The sequence below is a fragment of the Nicotiana tabacum genome, chromosome 20, assembly GCF_000715075.1.
Source record: "Nicotiana tabacum cultivar K326 chromosome 20, ASM71507v2, whole genome shotgun sequence".
Lineage (NCBI taxonomy): Eukaryota > Viridiplantae > Streptophyta > Magnoliopsida > Solanales > Solanaceae > Nicotiana > Nicotiana tabacum.
Window position 1 is genome coordinate 148,074,843 of NC_134099.1, and position 25,047 is coordinate 148,099,889.

General features: G+C 39.2%; 1 long non-coding RNA gene across 1 annotated transcript; it reads left to right on the forward strand.

The window, feature by feature from the left end:
• Positions 1-21,079: 21,079 nt before the first annotated feature.
• On the forward strand, positions 21,080-24,745 carry LOC142174738 (uncharacterized). The gene is made up of 3 exons (XR_012703783.1): positions 21,080-22,001; positions 23,962-24,193; positions 24,436-24,745. It is a non-coding gene; the product is annotated as an uncharacterized LOC142174738 (long non-coding RNA).
• Positions 24,746-25,047: the final 302 nt, after the last annotated feature.

The following is a 25,047-nucleotide window of genomic DNA, read 5'->3' on the forward strand; positions in this document are numbered from 1 at the left end:
TGTTTCTTCAAAATTCATTATGGTTAACCTGAAAACCAAAACTGATGATTTATATAAGTCATAATACATCACACGGGGCTAGTCATGCCCAAGAACTGGCGAGCAAAGTGCAAAAGCTCAAAACGACCGGTCGGGTCGTTACATTAAGGTTGCTAGAATGCTCTAGGCTATGACCAAGGGGAGGGTAATTGGTGAGTAATGCCACGTGTAACCCCTCTAGTTGAGGAAGGATTACCGGGTATTGTACAGATGTGATCCTATAGGCTAACAAACCTAGGACTTCCCTCATCTTATTTACATATGTGTGCTTAGACTGCTTATCTATTAAATTTCCTTTATCTTATATGTGTGCTCAGACTACTTATCTGTCAAAATTTCCTTTATCTTACATGTGTGTACTTAGACTGTATGTATCTTAATTGAGTAATTCACATAATTGAGTTCGGTCGGAACCCACCGTTATGGACCGCGAGGGGCGCCTAACACCTTCCCCTCAAGGTTATTTCGAGTCCTTACCCAATCTCTGGTAATGTAAATCGATTTATGAGTTATTTGTTTTAGGTGCCCTAACGCACCTTAAATCCGTTAGGTGGCGACTCTTCAAATTCAAATACTCAATTCCCAAAAGGAAATGAGTTGTTCCCAATCAATGTCAAAACCCGGACTCCGCGAGGAAAAAGGGGGCGCGACAAATAATGTTCCAATCTTTTAGATTAGTAGTAAAATTATGAAGAGTATCAAAATATAAGGGGTTAGAGAGCCAATGGGAGGAGACAATATGACGAAAATCTTGGTGGCTTAGCCAAACTTTCCTATTAGCATGTGTATTGCTAGCATAAACAACCGATAAAAACCATTTGGGAGAGTTGGGACTAACTTGAACAGTAGTATATATTTCTTGGCTTGTGACAGCAACATGATCCACAGTCAACCCATTTGCACGCCATTCGAGTAGAGCTTCGTATTATTGTTGATTCACACTTTCGGAGTCAAAATTTCAATCTATTTGCTTTCCGAAAATTCTAAATCGAGGTATTTCGGTTTATTTTAGTTGAAACTTTTATAATAATGCATATTATTTGATTTGTATGTGTTCTATTTCGGTTTGTGTTTTTTTTTCGAAACTAGTATGTTAAATTTATCCGGATTTAATATTAGTGTTTTATAAAAAAATATAAATTTATCAAATAAATTTGTCTATTAATATCCTGATTTATATATATGTGTTTTCATGTCGTTTTGTGTTTTATTTGCAATTAAATTTATTTGTTGTTTATGTTTAGTTTAGATTATTTTTTAGCGTAGTAAAATCTAGACCTTTTTAGCGAAGTAAAATGTAGATACTTTTAGCGTAGTAAAATTTAGAGCCTTGTAGCGTAGTACTGTGGAGTATTTTAGCTTAGAATTCCTTTTGTTTAAGTATCTTATACTGGTAGTTGAAAATGCAAACTTTGTACAATTAAGTTAATAATTGTATCAACACACATAATTACTAATGTTAATTTGGTGTCACTGGGCCTCAAAATATCGAGCCCGGAACCCATAGGTATATATATAATTTGTACAATTAAGTTATTAAAAAAATATGAATTTAAATTATAAAACAAACACATAATTATTAATGATAGTTTGGTGCCACTGGGCCTCAAAATATCGAGCCCGGAACCCATAGGTATATATATATATATATAATTTGTACAATTAAGTTATTAAAAAATATGAATTTAAATTATAAAACAAACACATAATTATTAATGATAGTTTGGTGCCACTGGGCCTCAAAATATCGAGCCCGGAACCCATAGGTGCATATATATATATATAATTTGTACAATTAAGTTATTAAAAATATGAATTTAAATTATAAAACAAAACACATAATTATTAATGATAGTTTGGTGCTACTAGAACCATAGGTATAATTTTTCTATAACACTAAAAATTGTGTATCTCAAAAAATTAATTTTAATATACAGAATAAAATACAATTAATGTTGTTTTAATTTACAGTTGACGACATGGACGCGACTATATATCCCGACCCTCGGACGTTGGATCTATTAGCCCTACAGCCCCAACATAGATCCGAGTATATATGGGACGGACAGTTGCTTACGCAGACTTTCCGGGCCAGGAGAGTGGATCTATTGTGGGACTTTTTGAGTCATAGAGTTCTACATCCCCGGTGGGTCCATTACCTGGAGGAGATGGGATTATATAGGATTATTAGGATTGGCTGAATACAGCTCGACTGGGCTTTGATCACGGCCTTGATTGAGCGGTGGCGATCGGAGATGCACACTTTCCATCTGCCCATCGGCGGGGCCACCATCACTCTCCAGGACACTGAGATGTTATATGGCCTGTCCATTGATGGCTTGCCAGTTTTACTGCCTGCGACCATGAGATATTATTTGCGGCAGTCTTATTGAGATATGCTGCACATGCTCACGGGTTTCAGGCCGGAGGACGAGACTGTAGCGTCTGGGTCCAGTCGTATGCAGTTGGTCTCCATTAGAGACCACCTGGAGCATATCCACCATACTATCACCGACGAGTCAGCGGAGGTGGATGTACAGTGATATACGAGGCTGCTGTTGCTCCTTCTACTTGGGGGTTTTGTTCTCGAACACTTCGGGGAACCTAGTGAGCCTCCATTTTCTGCATCATATTGGTCGGTTCGAGGATACAGCCATCTACAGCTGGGGTCGTGATGTCATCTTATATTTGTACAAGCAGATGTGTCAGGCTTGCATCCGCACACAGAGAGACGTTGGTGGCTTTCTGCCGCTTCTACAGGTGATAACATATTCAAATAATATGTCCATTAGTTACAATTTTACCTAGTTGTAGCTAATCTTATACTTTACATCAACTTTGTATGTTAGGTTTGGGCCTGAGAGCGATTTCTGCAGTTTCAGCCACATCTACCACAGCTACCGACTAATGTAGAAATTCCACATCTCCCTCTAGCCTGTAGGTGGGTTATGCGTCATACTCTTGCACAAGAGTATGATGCCCATCATAATCTCCCCTCTGCAGGGATGTGTTGGATCTGCTGGAGGACGCCCAGGTGAATATCTAACTAAACTTACCTATTATAGATTAACTTAGTGTTGCGCATACTAACGGATTGTGTTCTTATTTGATAGTTCATCTGGACGTCGTACAGTGATGAGGTGATAGGTACCCTGCCAGCGTATTGCACATTAGGCCGACATATTTGGAGGGCTTTTGTCCCGCTCATATGCCTCGATATTGTCGAGCATCATGTCTCCGAGCGGGTATTTTGTCAGTTTGGCCTGCCGCAGCCTATGCTGAGTCCGCCTGCATGGCTTGCTTTACATTATAAGAGGGATGATCGGTTCAGGGCGGACGACACATTTATGGCATGGCTTGACGAGCAGTTGGGTACTTGGGACAGGTGAGGGGACTTGACCCCACCTCCGCAGCACTTTCCTATTCAACGTTATATGGCATGGTACCGCACTGTTTCCCGACTTTTTATCGGGAACCCAGTTCATCAGGCACACGGTCGGTACGTCCCATACGCCGGGAGACACGAGGCCCTGGTATGTTTTCTGTTATTATTAATTATATACCTGTAATTTAGTGCCAAATATGTAGTTTATATTTTTTACTTTGTGCAGGTGATTGGATTGCATATCGTCTATCATATGAGGCAGCAGATGCAGAGTCATGTCCACGATCCTGTGGCCATGCAGGAGTATAGTCGTTGATTCATGGATATGGCTGCCCAGACACTGCTGCGAGCCCGATCGGATCAGCGTTTGGCACACGAGGCTGATTATATGGACCCGGCGCAGTACCAGTAAGGTCGTGATATCCCACGAGCTGGATGTGTCCGACGAGCTGGTGGTGCTGGACGACGTAGTCGTGGGTGGAGAGGAGGTGGTCCCCAGCAAGGGGGCGTTGAGGCTCCTGCTGATGATGTTGTTGCTGATATGGCAGGTGGCATGCATGAGACAGACATGCCGTCTTACAGCCTTGGAATTTATCGCACTCCAGTACCATCGCATGTGACCTCATCGGGTCAATTATTGATCACGAGCTCAGATATTCAAGGAGTGGATTGGGGTAGATACTTCCCAGGCTCGTCTACCACTAATGAGGATCGATCGACCCAAGATTTTTATAGTGGGCGCCGACTGAGTTATGGCTCCACATCACATGCGCAGGTATTAGTTTATTAGTATTGAATTTGAATTTGTTACTGTAACTTATTTATTTTCTTTAACTCTATTAATTTCCTTTTTAAGGCTTCATGTGATGTTGTGATAGATGACTACATTCAGGATCCAGACACGATGATGCTAAGACAATATAAATTGTTGTGAATTGTTATGTAGTTTTTTATACTAAGTTTCATATTATTATGTAGCCTTCTACTGGACCTGACAGCATCACCGATACATGTCATCCTACGCCGCATCCGGATATAAGGAGACGACTTGATGATGATGATCCTGATAGCGCACCCGGACGGGAGGGGATGCGCCTTAGGCCAGCAGCTGCATTGAGACATACCGGATGGGGGACACATTGATTCGGCCTTCCTTTTTTTCTTATTTGGTGTAAATAATATTTTTATATACATTAACAACAATATTTAATCGAATATGCCCATTAACTTTTTTAGTTCCCCATTCGTTTGATAGTTTCATATAACAACACAAGCACTTAAGTTTAACTTCCACTTCAATTAAAATAAAATTTAGTACAACAAACAAGGAAAACATTACTACAGCACAAACACAAGCACGAACACAAACATAGCAGGCCAACATAATAAAAATACATGAAATATGAAAAATACACTAAACACATACATGCCAATGTTTAGCCTCGGTTGCCATTTATTCTCCGCTCCAACCACTTAAATCGTTCTTCCAGTTGTTCTTTTTCTTCTTCTACCTCTTTCAGTTTCGCCTTTACCTCCGCAAGTTCACGTTTATATTTTTTTTTACGTTCCTTTTATGCTTCACAATTCCATTGTGTTTTCCATTTTTCTTCTCCCACCTCCTTCAGTTTTGCCGTCAAGTCTGCAATAATTATATTGCTTTCTTTTTCATATTCCCGTTGTCTTAAACACATATTATGAAGATACCGCAGTTGTTCTCTGTAGCATTCCTGATAACATGATTCATCAATCCATTCCTCAAAATCACAAATAGGTTCGTCGGGAACCTTGTAAAACTGGTTCATACAGTACCAGTAGCGGCGTCCAACTTCACCACCGTCCCAACAATTTTACATCAAGCATGCTTTTCTACACTTGCACTTTGGTGGACGAAGAGGTTGAGCCATTTGTGAAATATTTGCTTTTATTAAAAAAACCTTACTTTTAATGAAATATTTGCTTTTAGTAAATTTTGAGCACACAAAATAACTACAATGAACCTGTTATTTATAGGCGAGAAAACACCCACATAATGTAGTGTTTAACCGCGCTAAATACATAATGTACTATGTAATGGCGCTATATTTTGCGTGTTAAATATCATGATGTTGACAAGACAACTTTATATTAGCTGGTCAGCTTTTTCAGTTCGACAAGACAACACACACATAACATAGTGTTCAACCGCGCTAAATACATAACGTACTATCTAATGGCGCTATATTTTGCGTGTTAAATATTATGATGTTGACAAGACAACTTTATGTCAGCTGGTCAGCTTTTTCAGTTCGACAAGACAACACACACAAAACTGTATATTTAACCGCGCTAAATACATAACGTACTATCTAATGGCGCTATATTTTGCGTGTTAAATATCATGATGTTGACAAGACAACTTTATGTCAGCTGGTTAGCTTTTTTAGTTCGACAAGATAACACACACAAAACTGTATAGACAAGACAACACACACATAACGTACTATCTAATGACGCTATATTTTGCGTGTTAAATATCATGATGTTGACAAGACAACTTTATGTCAGCTGGTCAACTTTTTCAGTTCAGCAAGACAACACACACAAAACTGCATATTTAACCGCGCTAAATATACAGATAATTTTGTTAAATTATTATTTAAATAGGTAAAACGGGAAAGTACAAATCATAATTAACAAGCATAATTTTATTTCATAAATCTTGCAACATAGACATAATAACTAATTATTACAACATCAACTCATGGGTAGTTAGGTACACTAGAAGAACACCCATTAGGAGCTTGATTAGTTTTTCCACCCAAACCAACTGAAGGACATTTACGACGGTCGTGTCCTGTTTGCAAGCATATACCACATTTGCACGTATAAACGGTATCACTAACATCCATTTGGTTTCGTATACGCGTTCTCTTCTGGACCTGTATTTTACGCAAATAGGACTTGTTACACATCATTTTAAATGGTTCCGGAGGCCAATAATGTTCATCATCCACTGGCTGCAACTGACCACTATATGTGTTTAGGTACTTGAAAACGCTATATTGTTGATCAACATAGTTGGTCTCCGCATAACCAACACGTTGAAAACACTTGATGGCATGTGAGCAAGGCATGTGGTAGATGAACCATTTCCCACAGGAGCATAACCTTGCTGATTCATTTATAGTATGTACATTATTACCCCGATTATTATGGATAGCGGTGCGAACTTCAAAACACCTTTTTCGTTATCATACTGTAAAAATGAATACCAATATGCTCACCGTCTGTATTTCTCAAATCTCTGTATCGGCACTAGCATAAACTCAACACCACTTTCCATCAATTCTGTTGCAACTGCAGACCGTTCAACAAACTTTTCTACCATCTGCTTGAACGACATCCGCACCATGGCTGTGACGGGCAATCCTCTTGTCGATTTCAATAACCCGTTGAAGGACTCTGACACGTTTGTAGTAAGAATTCCCCATCGTCTACCACCATCTGCATGCAAAGTCCACTTTTCCGGGTGATGTCGTATTAACCAACAATAGAATGCCTCGTCTCCTTGCCTGATAGAATCCATATGCCTCCGGAATTTATACTGTTGGTGGTCTGTTGCTGCCATCCACATCAAATCATGTAGATCCTTGTTGGGATGTGCCTTCTGAAAATTGGCCTTAAAATGTCTCACACAGTAACGGTGGTATGCATAAGGTTCTTGCCATGCAGGCAAGTTCTCCACAGAACTTAATATACCACCGTGCTGATCAGATATTAGACAAATACCTGAACGTTGTTTGACAACGTACTCTTTCAGGTGGTTCAAAAACAGCGTCCACATCTCTGTGCTTTCATTGGCACAAACAGCAAAAGCTAGAGGAAATATCTGTCCATTAGCATCCACTGCCACGGCTATCAATAGCTTGATATCATACTTTCCATAGACATGAGTTTCGTCTATGGATATTAAGGGCCGGCAATGCGAAAAACCATCAATTGCTGGCTTAAACGCCCAGAACACGTAATTAAATATGTATTCTGGTGTTCCCGGACTCCGCTCAAGCTTCCATTCAACAACTGTCCTGGGGTTAAAGTGCTGCAGTGCGGCCATGTACTTTGGCAGAGATGCAAATGACTTATCCCAATTACCGTAGACAATTTCAAACGCTCGTTTGGGCCCGAGAAATGCCTTTCTTTTCGTAATGGTATGGCCATATTCCTGGTAGACTAATGTAATGCACTCTTTGATTTTATACCTTATGGACGCTTCGAGGTGCAGAATAAGTACAAGAGAAATCAAGTCAATATCCAAATTGAAGTGATTCCCGTTGAATGTGTCCATTTCGCATGTGTGAGTGGGAATGTATTTACCCACTTTCCACATACCTGTCTTCTTCTTGGTCGCACGCAATATCCAATTACATGGCTAAAACCACCTGTGGCAAACAGCCTTGTATACCATCGAACTTGACTCCCATACCTGCATCTCATGACACTCTTTTACGTTGTGCATTTTACAAGCCCTGCTTACGCGCGCTTTATCAGGAAAAAGCATCCCTTTTGCAAGCACCGTTGGTCTAGACTCATCCCACATTGCTATCCGGATTTCATCAAAATCCCTTGTGAGAGCTTCCACATCCGGCACAGCTGACAAGTTATCAATGTAAGGAATCTCCCTTGAATGAAACGACACTTCGGACTCGTACACTCTTCATCTAGGGGGGTCTCTCTTCAAATCAGGTCCTTCCTCCTCATCCTGCGCATCACCATCCTCACGAGGAAAGGGTGTCTCATCTCCGGATTTATCGGCATTGTTATCGTAATCACTGTTCTGTTCCTCATTCTGTGCATCTGCTAGATCCCGATATAATACGTCGTTTTCAGGCAATTGAGTGAGTACGGGTGGTTCAACTTGCTCGTTTTCACTGCGCAACCAACAAAAATATAAGCAACTGAATTAATAAATGCTTTCCATATGGCTATATCACTTCACTTACAAGTCGTAATATGATGAAATTCCATGATAGACGTTTTCAATTAGGTGATGACTACCGGATGGGCCACTTGTAAAATTCATATCCGGCCGGTACCCCCTATTAAATATATGAGCGTTAATACAAATTCAATACACCAAAAATATACATAATTAACACAAATAAAATTGAAGTTTATCACTCGTCTTGTGAATTATGAAAAACAGGGTATAAATTATTTTCTCGCTGCTCATTCGTTGGCGGTGATAAGTTTAAATCAAGGAAAACTCTTTCATCCGGTGTTTAGCAAAGGTACAAGTATTTTTACCCAAAAGGGTAAAAATCGGACAATAACTGTGGATTACATTTTCATTGGATATGCTACAAACAGTAAAGCATGTCTATTTTTGTGTGACGACCTGGCCGGTCGTCTTAAGAATTAATGCCCTGATCCCCTATTAATTGCTTTACCCAAGTTTAATTCTGCTATTTTGATTTACCAGGATGTTCGGTGTTGAGTTTCGAAGAGTTTTGGGACACTTAGTCCCTAAATGAGAGCTTAAGTGTTGAAAAGTTGGCCGCAGTCGGAACAGTATGAAGACAGTCTCGGAATGAAAATTCTATGGTTCCGTTAGCTCCGTTAGGTGATTTCGGGCTTAGGGGCATGTTTGGATTATGTTTTGGAGGCCCGTAGCTAAATTAGGCTTGAAATGCCGAAAGTTGAATTTTTGAAGTTCCTGTCCGATAGTGAGATTTTGATCCGAGGGTCGGAATAGAATTTCGAAAGTTGGAGTAGTTCAATAGTATTGAATGTGACGTGTGTGCAAAATTTCAGGTCATTCAGACGAGGTTTGATAGACTTTTTGATCAAAAGAATATTTTGAGACTTTTGGAGTTCTTAGGCTTGAATCCATGGTTAATTCGAGGTTTCAATTTTGTTTTAGATGTTTTAAGGATTGGTACAAGCTTGGGTAGTGGTTTGTGACTTGTTGGTGCCTTTGGTTGAGATTCCGGAGGCCTCGGGATGATTTCGGATGATTGATGGAAAGATTTTGGAATTTAAGTTGCAGCTTCAGCTGCTGGTTCTGTCATAACCGCACCTTCGGTTTGGGTTCCGCAAGTGCGGAGCCGCAGAAGTGAAATTGAGGGAGGTCAGCAGGTTCCGCAGATGCGGGAGATTTTCCGCAGAAGCTGAATTGCATCTGCGAGTGTAGACATGTGATTTTTGACCCACGCATTAGAATCACCTCTAATAGTCCTAATATTTTTAGGATATTTATTTGAACTTATTTCTATAGGATTTTACTTTATTATTAAATTTAATTCTATTTTTAAAGCACAAGAAAAATGAAAAATACAAAAAAATAGTTCCATATTTCTCTATTTAATTCACATTAGATATTTTTAGAAGGATATATTACTTTGAACCTATTTTTATTTTATATAATCTTCAAAAATGCCAAAAATAGTTTCATATTTTATATATAATTTAGTTTAATTAATCAGATTAATATTTGCATTACGTAGTATATTTATCTTATATTAAAAGGAATTCAACTAAGATTTGGATATTTGTTCTTAGCCCAAAATTAAGACCCAACAAGACATGGACCCAATCCATTTTTAATTTTAAAGCCCATTACCCCATCTTGAATTTTTCCCTAACCCTAAACGAACATTGACCTTCTTCTTCATAAACCTTAGAGACAAAAAAGAGAGGGCAACCATCAGCAGACTACACGACCCCCCCCCCCCTTTGTTCCTCGTCTTCTTCTTCAACATCAGACAAGAAAGCTGAACGACAAAAGGACCCCACCCAGACCTTCTTCTTCAACCGAACAGACCCAAGAGAACACCGATCTCCATCCATCAGACCACCCTTCAACTTCTCCTCTCACCAAACCAGCAGCAAACTCGCCGGAAATGCTGCGACACACACATGCATGAACAGTAGAGAGTACAGGGGACTGACAACTGCAAACCACCCCAAATAGTCCATTTTCACGACTGTTCCGGCGAAATCGAAGTTCGAGTTCTGAAAATTTGTTCAAGTTAGAGGTTGTCGGCGCTGTTTCGATGGTGGTCCAGCCTTCCATCTAAAGTTTGGTCGCTAATTTTGGATTTCTATATCACCCCATGGCCGCTTGGTGTAAGATTTGATCTGGAGATTCTGTTTAATATATTGGAAAGGATTTTTGCTACCCAAGGTCCAACTCTAAACTCTTGTTCATCCTTTAATTTTCAAAGTGTGTTTGTTCGTGTTCAACTGAAATATCTGCGTGCCTTTGGATTTGCTCTTGAGTTCTTGAGAAATTGACGTTGCTTAGGGTAAGGAAGTTGGTTGACCACGTCACTTAATTGTTTGTCCTATTAAGAAAACAATTGCTTGAAAATTCCATGATTTTGATGATTTTGATGCTGGTGGTTCCTTTAACTTCATGTTTGTGATATTGGTAATTAGATTTGGCACCAGTTTATGATTTAAAGGAAGAAGTAGAATTTGATGCCTTCGATGACATGAATTGGGTTGCGGGATTCAGGATAAACAAATTTTACCTTTTTTACTTGTCATATCGCTAGGAATATGCTTAGGCAGATCACATTTGGGTAGGCAAGCCTTAGGTTTTTCGTTAGTTTTGAGGCGGGAGGTCGTTCCCTTAGTTAAATTTATCCGAGGGATTTGTATATATATGTTATTTCAGGGGTATGCCCCAAAGTGAATGTAATTGGAGGCCATGGCGAACATCGTAGAAGAAGTAGTGTAGGATAATCTAGAACTTTAATTTTTCTTCTTTTAATTTTCTTTTATTTAGGTGGGGACGACCTCGAGCCTCTTTTGATTGTTTATTTTCTTTTTGTGTGTTATTACCTCAATTCGAATATTTTAAAAGCCGACTAGATCAAGTATGCAACCGTACTAGTTACGGGACTTGGGGAGTGCCTAACATCTTCGCCCCGAGTCAAATGAACCCTCTTACCCAAATCTCTGGTGCGGACTTAGTTTTGGAGTCCAAAGTGTTTTAAAGGAAAAATTATTTTTAAAAATGGTAACCTAGCACACCGAAATCCATGTCAGGTGGCGACTCTGAGTTATTTCCTTTTGAACACATATTTTTGTCACTTTCTAATTGAAAAACCTTTTCAAGCTTAAATTAAATCTTTTATTAATTTAAGAGGGTTTAGTGAAAGTTTGTTAAAAAAAAGGGTGTGACATCTTTGGCGACTCTGCTGGGGAGTTGCAGATTCGAGCTGGTACTTGATCTTGTTAGCTTTTAGGATATTCGATTGAGGTTTTTATGTGTTTTGTTTGCTTTATTTGATTTTTATTTTGTTTATGTCGTTTTATTTGCTAGTTGCTTATTTGTTTACAGTTTGTCCTTTATGTGTTACTGCTTCATAAATTGTCATCATTTGCATAACCATGGGTCTTCTTTCTGCAACAAGTCTTCCGGAGTACGTTTGAGCGTACACGACCTTTTTGTGAGTCACCTGTGTCTTTAGGGAGGGTGGCGTGGGAGCGTGGAGTGGGCGGACAACTAGAGCAGCCGCCATCGACCGCGTGCCGCCCCGAATTGCCTTGTTAGTGAACCCCAAACTTAGGTCAGCCTTTAGGTCACTTTTATTTGCATCATGCCATTTACACCTAGCAGGGCTCAGTCCCAGATACCGTGTCCCTTTGTAGGAAGCCTATCCAAATTTTGTCAAAATGGACCCGTGGCCCAAAAGGACATTCAATCATCCCAATATGATACATGTTGCATCTTTGAGGGTAAAAAGGTTATTTGGCGGACCGATGCTTGGAAAGAAGGGTGAAAAATGAAGCAAGTAGGGCTCACTCATATTTTTCTTTCATAGTTTTCCAAAAATCAAAAAAAATGAAAATTAAATATCCAAAAAGATTTTACACTTTCCCATTATTTTCCAAAAATTAAAAAAAAATGAAAAAGAAAATCCAATTTTTTTTTTACAGTTTTCCATTATTTTCCAAAATAGAGAAAAAAAATCCAAAAAGATTTTACATTTTTCATCATTTTCCAAAAATTCAAAAAAAGGAGAAAAAGAAAATCCAAAAAGATTTCACATTTTTCATCATTTCTCAAAAAGACAAAAAAATATGGTTTTTCCAAATTAGTTGCTTTTTTTTAAAGGCTTTCTCTCATGTTCAATCTTCCCGAACTACGTATACCTGATTCTCGTCTTTCGGGGCGAGATACGTAGGCAACCCACATAGGGTCCGGTCTTCCTAATAAGTTTTAGGTTTTTGGCTTCATGGGGTCTTAGCCAAATCTTGCATGTCCAGCCACGTTTGACCACATCGGCTGTTTTTGCAAAATAGGGATATTTTTGCAAAATGGCTTGTTAACCCATGTATTAGTATCCTAAGCCCATATCAAGGTGTCCTCTCAGTTTTAAGGTCCATTCCTGTTGAATTTGCATGTCCGACCACTTTTGGCCACATCGGCCATTCTTGCAAAATGGGATCATTTTTGCAAAAGTGGTTCAATTACCCATGTCTTATGATCTTGAGTCTACAACTCGGTGTCATACTACTTTAAGGTTCGTCCTTATTGAGTTCGCATTTTTAGCCACTTCTGGCCATATCGGTCGTTTCTGCAAATGGGTTATTTCTACAAATTAATTTTGGGCCATGATGTTCGGGAGTTGAATCCATATAAGCTTTAGTGAGGTATTTCCATGTCTTTGAGGTCACCTTTATTGAGTTTGCACTAATAGTCATCCTTGGCCACATAGGTCAATCTTGCAAAAGTAGTCCAATCATGTCTTGCATGTGTCCAATAGAAGATGTCTTGGCGTCACATGTGTCTTAAGTCACTAAATCCAATTGATCTTATTTTTCCCATTTAGGTATGGATCAATTTGCTAAAGTTTGAGCATGACAAATACCCCAGGACCATTCTAGTCAAGACCATTGCATGCACGAGCTGTTTGAGGAAACTTTTTTATTTTTGTCTATTTTATGTTGTCTTTTAATTATTAGTCTTGTACAACAATATCGAGTCTGTTAGTCTAGAAGATTTTCGAGTCTTTTGTTATAGTACTTCTTGTTTTGTATTTGAAAAAAAAGTTATAAATGAAAAATCCAAAAAGATTTTTATTTTTAGTTTATTTGTCCATTACTTTTTCCAGAACTACGCTTGATCTGATTCATGAGGGACATGATACGTAGGCAACCTACATAGGGTTCGGTAGATTCATTTTTCAAAACATCAAAAAAAACGAGAAGAAGGAAAAAGAAAAAAAAGAGGGAAATTGCGGGACATGAGAAATAAGAGGAAAAAAAGAGTGATAATCAGAAAGAAAAGAGGGGAAAGAAATGAAAAATCAAACGGTGTTAGAAAGGAAGATCAAGAAGGAAATGAGGCAAGAAGAGTGAAATTGGGATGATGCCATATGACCTTCGAACCCTCGAAGCCATTCTAGAACCGTTAACTATGACTAGGGGCGTTGCACGCAATGTGATATTTCTATCTGATAAATGCTCTAATGCTAACATGTTGGCTTTGTTTTGCTCCTCTTTGTTACTTTCATTGTTATTATAACAGAGGGTGGTTAGTTTGTGGCACTTTGGTGATTTGTCCATACAACACAAGGTCAAAAAGCAAGGTAGACATGGCTAGTAAAGACTTGGACACTGGAGTTGTAGACCCACCAACGAAGATTATGGAGTCGGAATCTAAATTTAAAGAGGAGGTCCAAAGGTTGAAACAACAGATGGCAGAAATGTCAGGGGGCATCCTCCACCTTCATTCCCCACTAACTACACTGAAAACCCTGCAACTATCCCACCACTATCACAAGCCCAGGTTCCCACTACTGTTGATATTTACCCTCAACACGCCCTGGGCTTTACCCCTTACCGGAATTACCCTGACACTTCCTCCCAAATTTTCCATGCTCCACCAGCCAAAACAACCTCATACCCTGCTCCGACATCTGCTCCTATTTTTATAGCTTCTCCACCATCTACTCTTCCTCGATCCTCTATCGAGACTGTGTTCAAAGTCCCCGATGCCCAAGGAAAGAGACCCAAGAAAAGTTTTAGGGAGTTTTGGTTCAGATGGAACGAACAAGTTGCTCGGATCAGTTCTCCGATTGATAGAAAAGATGTTTTTGAGCCCCGCCAATGACATGATCCAGTGGGCATTCCTGCTAAATGCTTTCAGCCTCAATACCGACCCCATGAATATCCTCGTACTCCAGATAATCCTTATCAATGCTACTTTCCTCCACAAAATCCCCAAAGTCATACCTCACCTCCCCAGTACTCTATCCACAATGTATCGCCATATGCTCCATACTCACAAAACCCGCAACGGCTTGTACCGCCTCCACAAATGTCTTACCCACCTCAACGAGCATATCAACCCCCTACCCGAAAGAGGTTCCAACCAAGGCCGGAGTACAAAATGAGAAGGCAGCAGCAAAGATAAAAGTCTTTCACTCCAGTCGGAGAATCCTACACAAGCTTGTTTGAAAAGTTAAAACAGTCTGGCCTTATTGAGACGCTCATCGGCTATACTCCAGACCCATATGCAAAAGGTTTTGACCCTACTGTACGGTGCATGTACCACTCTAATGTCAAAGGGCATAACATTGAAGATTGTCGTGCTTTGAAAAAGGAGATAGAAAGAATGATTCAAGAAGGGATAATTATGGTCCAGGACAGTGACACCTAGAACATTGCATAGAATCATGTACCTGCACATGATGATGCACACTTTTTGGGGAAGATGCGTGGTGACAGGGAGTATGAGCATCCTTTTGGAAACTTGCTGACTGAGGTTAATGATATTGAAATTGGTGAAGGTCCTAGTAATTTTGATGTGCAACCCAGTGGCTAAGATGTCGAGCTCGGTAATTGGAAAACACTCCTTTCTTGGCTAGCCAGGGAGGAGTTTTGGTGGTTTATTTTGTTGTCATTTCTATTGTCCAGGTTATTTTGGGTTGTACTCCGGACATTATCTTGTGGATCAAACTGTTCTTATTCTTATTTTTCCTAGTTCGTTTAGTTGTAGTAACTCGTCTAGTGTTATTTAGGATTGTTCCAGGGTTGTAACCCATGTCTATTTTGCTTGTCTTGTTCAAACCCTTTTCATCATCTATCTAATGCAATCTCCTATTTTCTATTAGTTCTAGTCAGTTTTTGTTTAGGTCATTTTTTTCCTTTTATAGTTCTTTCATGCTGACTCTAGTGACATGACATGCACGTATAATTCTCAGCCTGATCTTGAAAGTTAGTCTAATCATGAAGCAATGGCACCGTTTTGAATATGATAACAGGATGCATTTGAGGAAACAATTAAAGATTCACACATTTTGAGATGACCTGAACTTTGAATTGAGTGAATTTGAGGCAGTAAGTTTGGGAAATCAAGAGGTTGATGAGAGCATACAACAAGGAAATGTCTCTCAAGCAGTTTGAGGTAAATCAGTCAGTGCTGAAATGCATTCTTCCACAACAAGATAATGTTAAGTTAAGTCTGCTTCAAACTGGCCAGGGTCATTCATTGAGACAAAGGTATTACCCATTGGCACTCTTTGTATGTATTGATGCCATCAAAAGTTACTATGTGTGATTTGTTTGCTTATCTTCAATTGCATGTTTGTACTTGGTCTTTTTGAGTTTGGTATGACGAAGACATTTTATTCTGCTACCCAAACACTTTTATCCTTTGCTACCCATTGTGAGCCCTAATTTTTTTTTTTCATACCCCTCTTTTGGAATCAGAAATAGAGTAGGAACTAGAAAAGGAAAAAGGGAAAAAAAAGGAAAACAGAAAAAGAAAAAAAAGAAAAACGAAAAAAAAAGGACAGGAAAAAAAGGGGAAAAAAAAGAAAAAAAAAAGAAAAGAAGGAAAAAGAAAACAAACAACTTTCTTTTGAACTACGTTCGACCTGATTCCTTTTAAGGATACGTAGGCAGCCTTACGGTTTCGTTCAATCAAAATAAAAATTAAAATTCCCCAGACCCAAAGAAATTGGGGCAGAAGTTTTGGTTTTGAAAAGATCTGATCCCAAAAGTTGTAATTTTGATCCCTTTTCATCTTAAGTTAGTTTGAGCCTTCATGCCATCCTTTTTTTCTAGCCCTGTCCAAAAGCCTATATTACGGTTCAAAGAAAGACCTTCCGATCAATCTTTGAGAATGTCAGGTCAAGCGAGATAGAGGTATGATTTACATCATGGGTAACACTTTGTTCATTGGTGCAAGAGAGAAAATTTAAAATGAGAGAGTCTTATTGGTGAAAACCCTCACGGGCACCATAAGGCGATGGTGAGTTAAGAAAAGAGCAAAATGAGAGAGGCAGCTGTGGTGAGTTAAGAAAAGAGCAAAATGAGAGAGGCCTGATGGTGAAAACCTTTAGGGCACTACAACACGACTGAGGATTGTGGATCAAATGGGACAATTGAAGCGCTGAAGCCCAGTTTCACAGCGAAGAGGTACAACAAGAGTTGAATATTAGACTTAATTGAGAGATTAGGCCACTTAATCCAAAGGTGCATGTCATGGTCATTAATGTTGGTATCCACATCTGATAAGTTTCTACGTAATTTTCTTGTTAGATATTATCTCTTTTCCTTGTCCCTTATTTTGTTCCTCTCGTTTTGTTTGAGTCCCTTCTTGAGTTTGTTTGATCAGAACAAGTGAGAAATGACTTAAAAATTTACTACCAACTTTCCAATCGCACAAAACAAATTTGGCTAGCACATCAAAGTGGCATAAGTTAGGGAAAAGTGGTATGCGCATTGAGTTGGTAACAATCAACATGCTTTGGGATTCATGTGAAAGGCAAGGGTTCGGTAAATGTCAATTCATGAGCAAAATGCAACAGATAGAGGATATTAGGATCGAATGGAGCAGAGGTATTTTCTGTGATAAGAGTTGAAAGAAAATGGGCAGTCGATAACAATCGAGGTCGTCCAGGTTGAAATCAAAGTTATCTTGGCAGTGGCAGAGGCAGACACTCAACAATGACGCCACAAACTAACCACCACGTTTTCAAACTAACAAAATTTTATTCGTCTAAAACAGGGTCAAGAAAAGTTGTTAATCCACAGGGACACTCAGGGGCAAGAAATTCGGTTCAGAATCCTCCAAGAAGACAACATGGCTCAGGTAAGTTCATTCTCGTATTTTTAGGACCTTCCTAGATAATGGAATTTAGTTTTAAATTTTCAGGACCCTCCTGGATAATGAGATTTAATTTTAAGTGTTCAGGACCCTCCTGGATAATGAGACTTAATTTTAAGTTTTCAAGACCCTCCTGGATAATGGGACCTAGTTAAATTTCAAGACCTTCCTAGATAACAAGATTTAGCGTAAGTTCTACCTTTAGGAAATATAATTTAGCTTTAATGTTGTCACTCTTAAGATGAGATTTAATTTGAAGTTTTTAGGGCCCTCCTGGATAATGGGATTTATCTTTTAAATTCTTAGAGCTCTTTAGGTAACATGATTCGATTAACACTCACAGATGTGCCCAGATTCCAAACTGGGGCAGAAAATTTCTTTTGTTTTATCTGTTTTATTGTAATGGTAGGCGCCTACCTGGATAACAAGGGAATACAATTCAAGTTTTTGGTAATCAGGCGCCCACCTAGATAACGAGGGAATACAATTCAAATTTTTGTAATCAGGCACCCACCTGGATAACGAGGGAATATGATTCAAGTTTTTGGTAATCAGGCGCCCACTTGGATAACGAGAGAATACAATTCAAGTTTTGGTAATCAGGCGCCCACCTGGATAACGAGGGAATACAATTAAAGTTTTTTGTAATCAGGTGCCCACCTGGATAACGACGGAATACAATTCAAGTTGTTGGTAATCAGGCGCCCACCTGGATAACGAGGGAATACAATTCAAATTTTTGTAATCAGGCACCCACCTGGATAACGAGGGAATATGATTCAAGTTTTTGGTAATCAGGCGCCCACTTGGATAACGAGAGAATACAATTCAAGTTTTGCTGATCAGGCGCCCACCTGGATAACGAGGGAATACAATTCAAGTTTTTGGTAATCAGGCACCCACCTGGATAACAAGGGAATACAATTCAAGTTGTTGGTAATCAGGCGCCCACCTGGATAACGAGGGAATACAATTCATGTTTTGGTTATCAGGCGCCCACCTAGATAACGAGGAATACAATTTAAGTTTTGGTAATCAGGTGCCCACCTGGATAACGAGGGAATACAATTCAAGTTTTGGTAATCAGGCGCCCACCTGGATAACGAGGGAATACAATTCAAGTTTTTGGTAATCAGTTGCCCACCTGGATAACGAGGGAAAACAATTCAAGTTTTTCGTAATCAGGCGCCCACCAGGAGAATGAGGGAATACAATTCAAGTTTTGGTAATCAGGCGCCCACCTAGATAACGAGGGAATACAATTCAAGTTTTTGGTAATCAGGCGCCCACTTGGATAACGAGGGAATACAATTCAAGTCGTTGGTAATCAGGCGCCCACCTGGATAACGAGGGAATACAATTCATGTTTTTGGTAATCAGGCACCCAACTGGATATTAAGGGAATACAATTCAAGTTTTGGTAATCAGGCGCCCACCTGGATAACGAGAGAATACAATTCAAGTTTTTGGTAATTAGGCGTCCATCTGGATAACGAGGGAATACAATTCAAGTTGTTGGTAATCAGGCACCCACCTAGATAACGGGGGAATACGATTCAAGTTGTTGGTAATCAGGCGCCCACTTGGATAACGAGGGAATACAATTCAAGTTTTGGTAATCAGGCGCCCACCTGGATAACGAGGGAATACAATTCAAGTTTTTGGTAATCAGGCACCCACCTGGATAACAAGGGAATACAATTCAAGTTGTTGGTAATCAGGCGCCCACTTGGATAACGAGGGAATACAATTTATGTTTTTGGTAATCAGGCGCCCAACTGGATATTAAGGGAATACAATTCAACTGGTAATCAGGCGCCCACCTAGATAACGAGGGAGTACAATTCAAGTTTTTGGTAATCAGGTGTCCACCTGGATAACGAAGGAATACAATTCAAGTTGTTGGTAATCAGGCGCCCACCTGGATAACGAGGGAATACAACTCAAGTTTTTTGGTAATCAGGCGCTCACCTAGATAACGAGGGAATACAATTCATGTTTTGTTAATCAGGAGTCCACCCGGATAACGAAAGAATACAATTCAAGTTTTGGTAATCAAGTGCCCATCTGGATAACGAGGGAATACAATTTAAGTTTTGGTAATCAGGCGCTCACCTAGATAACGAGGGAATACAATTTAAGTTTTGGTAATCAGACACCCACCTGGATAACGAGGGAATACAATTTATGTTTTTGGTAATCAGGCACCCACCTGGATAACGAGGGAATACAATTCAAGTTTTTCGTAATCAGTCGCCCACAGGGATAACGAGGGAATACAATTCAAGTTTTGTTAATCAGGCACCCACCTGGATAACGAGAGAATTCAATTCAAGTTTTTGGTAATCAGGCGCCCACCTGGATAACGAGGGAATATAATTCTTGTTTTGGTAATCAGGCGCTCACCTGGATAATGAGGGAATACAATTCAAGTTTTTGTAATTAGGCGCCCACCTGGATAACGAGGGAATACAATTCAAGTTGTTGGTAATTAGGCGCCCACCTGGATAAAGAGGGAATACAATTTAAGTTGTTGGTAATCAGGCGCCCACCTGGATAACGAGGGAATACAATTCAAGTTTTGGTAATCAGGCGCCCACCTGGATAACGAGGGAATACAATTCAAGTTATTGGTAAGCAGACACCCACATGGATAACGAGGTAATACAATTCAAGTTTTTGTTAATCAGGCGCCCACCTGGATAACGAGGGAATACCGTTCAAGATTTTGGCAATCAGACACCCACCTAGAGAACGAGGAAATTCATTTCAGAGTTACTTTCAATTCGCAAATTCAAGAAGCATCAAGACCCCACCTGAAGAATAGGGTCCATTTTTCAGTTTCATGTTAAAGATCAAGTAGAGATTCAAGGAAGATTCAAGACAAGAAGTAGATAGGATCTTGTATTTTTCTTTTACTTTGCTGTAATTTTTTCTTTTATTTTTGATGTGGCGGTAGGAACCGCGGACCAGAACCTCGACGGAATGGCACTCGACCGGCTCTCCACCTCGATATATTCCATCACTGTTCCCACTACTAAACTACACGTGGCCTGATTCCTTTATAGCCAAGGATATGTAGGCAGCTCAGATACCAGGGCTCGGTCACATTCTCTTCCTTTCTCTTAGTTTTTGGTCTTTCTAAATAAGGGTCGGGTCAAAAAACCTGTCTAGTCGTTCTTTGTCTGAAAATACTTCGTATTTCCAGTCTAAGAGGGGCAGCTGTAGATATGTGATTTTTGACCTTCCCCAAGATTTTACATATTTTAGCACTTAAATACTTAGTTTAGGCCTAATATAATTATTTCAACTAATTTTGACTCTTTTACATTATTTTTTATCACATAAATAAAAATTACAAAAAAATAGTTTCATGAAGGTTTTGTAGTCATTTTTAATCTTGAAAAAAATACCAAAAAATAGGTTTGTTTTAAACGGTTAGTATTATTTTAATAGTTATTTCTTTAAGTGAGATTAAGTAGTATTTTTAATAAATATCTTGTTTGATATATTATTTTTATATACTAAAAGGAGGAGAGAATAGAATTAATTTTTGGACCAATTTAGTCTTGCTTGTAGCCTAATTAAACCAATCCCTTAGCCCATTAACTCAAAAGCCCAAGCCTAGACACCCATTTAAGATAATATACAAGAAAAAATCAAAAACAAACCTAGTCCTACACTAGGAGGGATCAGCCGTTTTTTTACATTTTGGAAACCCTTCATCTTCATGGAGACAACAACAAACACCTAGCAGAACCCTAGACTCCAAACACCATCGCCACTGCATCTTCCTCGTCTCAACACCACCATCTCCATCTCCCTCACCAACAACAACCAGCGACCAACCGTCCATCAACCAGAATCGCTGCCGCCGGCTGTTCAACCAAAACCCGCCGGAACTCCACAACAAGCCGCCGCAGAACATCAAACGATCCCTTCTTCTTTGAAATAGCGGCGGTAGACCTGACACCAATTGAAGCAATGAAACTCCTCTCTTCACCAAGCAACTTCAGCCGTTTCCAGCCTCCGGACCACCCCCATCGCCGTTCTTCTTCTTCACCTTACACCATCGGACATCCCTTCTTCTTGACACCTTCAAAACAGCGGCACCACCAAAAGCCATGGTCTCCAATCCCTGAAGTGAAGTGAACGAACAGAGGGATATAGAAACATTAATTAAAGGCTTCAGTTTCGAATCTTATCGCCTCATTTTCTTCTTCTTATTTCCCCATCTCTTTGAACAATCATAGAACAATTAAAAAGTAACTAGAGAAGGCAGAAATCGAAAATAAGAGGTCAAAAGTTTTGTGAATTCGAGGTGAAATTCCGGTTTCGGTTCCGTCGTTCGATCTTTTTTGCTGATTGTTACTCCGTGGAGTTCCCGTTAACGGATCCTTTCTTTTTTCTCCTCGCTGGATCGAGTGTAAGGCTGTTGAAGGAAGTTTTGCTATTGAAAACCATTTAAAGGTCCACTTCTATCTTTAATATCTTACCTTTTGATTTTTGTCACATATGTGTTTGGATGGTTGATTCAGATCGTTTCCAGGTTTGTTTGTGATATCTTTTGATTCTTTGATAACTTTTCTTGAGTTTGATTGTTATATTTGCTAATGACGTGAAAGTGACAATAAGAATGCCTTTCTAACCGAATGTGATTTAGCTTTAATGAAGTGAGAGGTTCCAACTTGAAAACTTATTCTGAATTGATTTCATTGTTTGGGTTGCTGGGTAAAAACAAAAAAAATTAAAAGAAAATTCAGGTTCAAGATAATCATATTGTTCTTTTATTCTTGTTTTATTTACTTTCCGGGTAGAAGTATGTTTAGGCCGTCATCACATGGGTAGGCAAGCCATATGATTTTCTTAGTATCGAGACAAGAGGTCGTTTCTTTTAGTTTATTATCCGGGTATGTCCCAAATGATTTGTATATATTTTTATCCGGGGTATGCCCCGAGGTATTTGTAAATGGAGGCCAAAAGTAGAAACTTGTAGTATTTTTATTTTATTTTCATTTTTCTTTTTCTTTTATTTAGGTAGGAACGACCTCGAGCCTCTTGTGTTTATTTTTTTTCTATGTGTTTTCTATCTCAATTGAATATTTTAAAAGCCGACTAGATCAAGTATGCAATCGTACTAGTTACGGGACTTGAGGAGTGTCTAATACCTTCTCCCCGAGTCAAATGAATCCCCTTACCCGAATCTCTAGTGCAGACTTAGATTTGTAGTCTCAAGTGTTTTAAAAGAAAAAAATATTTTTATAAAAACGGTGACCTGACACACTGAAATCATTTGTCAGGTGGCGACTCTGAGTTAATCTTTTTGAATACTATCTTTTATCACTTTCAAAATTAAAAAACCCTTTTGAGCTTTGCAAAATCCTTTTATTTATTTAAAAGGTTTAGTTGGTTTGGTAAAAAAAGGGCATGACAGCGAGTTGGAGATCACAGGTGCGGAAATTGGCCATTAAATGAAATGTCGCAGATGCGACCTTGGCTTCGCAGAAGCGGGACTGCAGATGCGGTCCCAGGGCCGCAAATGCGGAAATCGCTGGGCAGAACATATAAATTCTTGTCCTCGCGAAATTTAGTCATTTTTCATCTTTTCAAAACGGGAAGAAGCTTGGAGAGCACTTTTCAAGAGAGATTCTTAGAGGAGTTCATTGGGGTAAGGTTTTTGGTCCCTAAACTCGTTGTTGGAATGATTTTTATCAATTTAAGCATGAAAAATTAAGAAAAATCAGTGGTAATTGGGGATTTAGGGCTTGACTAATTGGAGGTCTTTGAGTGATGATTTGAGGGACCATTTGATGTCCGATTTTGATGCTTTTGGTATGATTGAACTCGTAAGAGTGTGAGGATTCTGGAAATATAAATTGTACCCGATTCTGAGACGTGGACTCAAGGGGTATTTTGGTTATTTTACATAATTTCGCGTATTAGCTTAGAATTTGATTGTAGAATTAGTTACTTGAAGTGTTATTTACATTATAAATTTAATTGGATAGATTTGGGCCATTTAGAGTCGAGTACTCGTGGCAAGAACGTGGTCTCGGGTTGATTTTGAGCCGGTTCGAGGTAAGTGGCTTGTCTAACCTTGTGTGGGGGACTTTTCCCTTAGGATATGATATATTTGATAATTGAAATGCCTTGTACGTGAGGTGACGAGCGCGTACTTGAGCTAATTGTTGAAAATCCGGTTTTTCCTTAAGTGTTTCAATTGAGTTCTTTTTTTCCTGTTTTATTCTACATGCGAATTTAGCATGTTTCTAGTTTAGATAAGCATGTTTAGTTGACTTAATTGCCTATTTGCTTAAACTGCCTTAATTACATTACGTGAAGCATGTTAGGCTAGAATTAAATGTTTTCTTGGTACGAAATTTAGCTTAATTGGGTATTCTTGTATTGCTGTTGTGTGTTTTTACTCTAGGACATTGGGACGGCATTCCGGAAAATCCCCTATATGTATTTATGATCTGAACTGAGGTGCGGGATACCAAGAGATCCCTGGCACGTATATTGAGGATACCAAGAGATTCTCGAGATACCGAGAGATCCCTAGCATATATTGAGGATACCAAGAGATCCCTAGCATATATTGAGGATACCAAGAGATCCTCGGGATACCAAGAGATCCCCGGCTATCACCCTTGTTATAAGTGGTACTTCCTGGTGTTTGCCTTTATTTCTGTTTCCGTTATTGTTGCCCTTTTTATATCCTGTGTTACTTTTACTGCTGTATTTATTTATACTATTCTGTTCTACACTGTCAACTTTATACTTTATTTAACTTCAGTAGGTCCCTGACCTTCCTAGTCACTACCCGACCGAGGTTAGGCTTGGCATTTACTGAGTACCGCTGTGGTGTACTCATGCCCCTTCTGCGCATGTTTTTCATGTGCAGATCCAGGTACCGCTACTCAGGCCTATCATCCTTGAGGAGGCGATTGCTCTAGAGACTTCGAGGTACATCTGCCGCGTTCGCAGACCAAGAAGTCCCTTTCTATTCCTGCTTTTAGTATTTAGCCCTCTTGTATTTTTCTGTTCTTATTAGACATTCCAGAGTTCGAGCTATGTAGTGTTGATCTTAGCTTGTGATTCGTGGATTTTTGGGTCTTGGATTTATGTATTGGTATTGAGAGTTAAACATGGTGTATGTCGAGTGACACAATTACACACTGTTATTACTTTATTTCTGTTTTAAATTATTTTTACTTCCGCAAATCTTGGTTTTTCTTCCGCAATTTAGGCTTACCTAGTCGTAGAGACTAGGTGCAGTCATGATGGTTCACGGAGGGCGAACCGGGGTCGTGACAAGTTGGTATCAGAGCTCTAGGTTCATAAGAGTCATGAATCACAAGCCAGTTTATTAGAGTCTCGTTGATCGGTACGGAGACGTCTGTACTTATCTACGAGAGGCTATGTAACTGTTAGGAAAAATTCTACTTCATTTGATTTCCTTGTCGTGCGATATTTTGACTTCACAATTCTAAACTTCTATTTTGTATTCTCTCAC